The following is a 2,669-nucleotide window of genomic DNA, read 5'->3' as shown; positions in this document are numbered from 1 at the left end:
GAAATCACCTCCCAGGGTGGATGGCCACACCACAATCCCTTGTCCTTCATTCTCCTCCTGGGATCTTGGGCATGCACACACATGCACCCAGTATGTTTGAAGCTACCAGATCCAGGATTTGAACCACGGTTGATCATGTGGGAGCCCAGGGACGTAACTGCTACACCATCTGCTGGCCCTCCACATAGACTAATTTCTAATCCATTTAACAATCCTACAGAATAGGTTTCTGTTATTACTCTCATTTTATAGATGAGAAAACAGAGGCACTGGAAGGTGGTTTACTGAAGGTCGAATAGTATATATTGAAGTCAAGATTTGAACCCAGGCAACTGGTTTCTAAGTGCCTTCCTTTTTTTTTTACATAAAAATTTTGAGTTTATTAATCCTCTTATGAAAAATCTGCACAATCATCACAGATCGTCACTGCAGAATCTTTACTCCTTCGACTTTTTCCCAGCACCAACGCTGGCCTTTGCAGTCCTCTTGACTTTCTTTATTCTGTTCTTGCGTTCTTTGCGCTGTTTCCTTGACATCTTTTCCTTCTCATACAGACCATGTCTTGCACATCTATGTTTGGGTTCGTTTTTCTTTGCATAATCCAAAGTATCATAAATCATGCCAAAGCAAGTTTTCTAGCCACCGCCAAAATGGGTTCTAAGCATGAACACAAAGATGACATCTGGTGTGATCTTGTACATTTTTACTAGTTTTTCCCGAATTTCTGTCTTAGGTACTATTGTCTTCCTGGAGTGAAGGATATCAATGACTATTTGTTTCCTATGAAGTAGTCGACTAGTCATGAATTTCCTGGTACAGAAAGTTACTATGTCATTCATGACGGCAGTATATACTCAGGCAGCCAGGGAGCCCTGAGTTACTTCTTAAGACCAAACTGCCTAAAGTTTTCAGTAACTAGCCATGTGGCCTTGAACCATTCATTTCACTGCTCCTGTTAAATGAGGTGAAGATGGAGCCATTTTAAAGCTGAGGTGTATACTGGCCTGTTCAGGGAAACTATGCTCTAAACTTCATCTTCTAGACTCCAAAAATATTCAGAGAAGAAGTCATTTTAAAGCTGAGGAGTGTCCTGGCCTGTTCAGGAAAGCTATGCTCTAAACTTCATCTTCTAGACTCCCGGAATATTCAGACAAGCACAGTGGAGGAGAGATCTTGTCACAGAATGACCAGAAACCACTGCAGAGGCATAGGAAACTTGAGAAAACAAGAAAATATCTCTCCCCTAATGAAAAAGAACAATCCCTCATCATCCACAGACAGTACAGTCGAACTCACAGAAATGTCTGATAGAAAATTCAGAATATTCATACTGACAAAACAAAACGAGATGCGAGAGTTGAGAAACAACTCCAGAAGATGCAGGAGAAAAGAGATGAATTGCAGGAGGTGTTGAAGTTCTTCCATGATCTGAAAGAGGAAATACACACCATAAAAAAAGAATCAAATGGAGCTATTAGAGATGAAGGCTGCCATTCAGGAAACCAAAACCTCCCTTGAAAGTATTAAAAGCAGATTAGTCCATGCAGAAAATCAAATCTTGGATATGGAAGGCAAAATCTCTGATCTAGAAAAAAACAACCAAAAAAAAAAAAAACTGAGAAAATAACCCCCCAAAATGAGAATACTATATGAGAAATACTAGACAGCATTAAGTGCCCAAACATCCAGATAATCGGTATCCCAGAAGGTGAGGAAACTAATAAGGGCATTGATAATCTATTCCATGAAATCTTAGAAGAAAATTTTCCAAACCTAGAGAGGCATTCAAATATCCAGACCCAAGAAATACAAAGGACCCCTAATAGAATTCACCCAAGAAGATCTCCAAAGCACATCATAGCCAGACCGGTCAAATCTACAGACAAAGACAAGATACTAATATTGGTAAGAGAGAAATGTCAGGTTACTTATAAAGGTTATCCAATCAGGCTAACCTCTGATTTCTCATCAATGCAAGCAAGGAAAGAATAGGAAAATATATTCAAAGTGTTAAGTGAAAAACAGTTTCAACCAAGAATATTATACCTGGCAAGATTATCTTTCATATGGAATGAAAGGATAAAAACATTCTCAGATAAACAAGATCTGAAAGTATTTGCCAATAGTAGACCTACTCTTCAAGAAGTTCTGAAAGGAGTGCTCTACCAGGAAAACTAAAGACATATAAAGAAATAAAAGAATAAAAGGCAACCAAGGAAAGGACCAATATAATGCTCGGGACAAGAAATATCAATAACATTGAATGTTAAATTCCAGGATTTAAACAGAAGATTGGACCACAGTAACACTGCATATTCAACAGAAGAGAGTTTGAACATAAGACTGAACTGGTGAAATAGAATTTTATGACTTTTAAGTAAAACATTACTGATTTTTTTAAACTATGTTTTGTTTTCCCAATTTAAGCATTTTACTTTCTTCTGAGTTGTTGATAGGTTCAGCAATTTCTTAAAAAAATAATAGTTTTAATTGAAACATAAACTTTTCTCCCTTCCTGACTCTTTTGCAATTGAAAGATATTTGTTAGCATTCTTATTTTGTGGTAGAATGACTATTTGCATAAGTTCAATAATACAATAGTATCTGTTGCCTTGAATCAGAAATTGAATTCTTCTGGGGCTTTGTGCAAATAACAGACCAAATTGAGA

At 37.2% G+C, this 2,669-nt stretch overlaps 1 pseudogene; it reads right to left on the bottom strand.

Moving 5' to 3' along the window:
• Positions 1-437: 437 nt before the first annotated feature.
• On the bottom strand, positions 438-839 carry LOC106735533 (40S ribosomal protein S24 pseudogene; annotated as a pseudogene).
• Positions 840-2,669: the final 1,830 nt, after the last annotated feature.

Source organism: Tupaia chinensis, unplaced genomic scaffold (assembly GCF_000334495.1).
Source record: "Tupaia chinensis unplaced genomic scaffold, TupChi_1.0 Scaffold000425_1, whole genome shotgun sequence".
Classification (NCBI taxonomy): Eukaryota; Metazoa; Chordata; class Mammalia; order Scandentia; family Tupaiidae; genus Tupaia; species Tupaia belangeri.
Note: the sequence above shows the minus strand (reverse complement) of the source record. Positions and strands in the feature narration are given on the sequence as shown.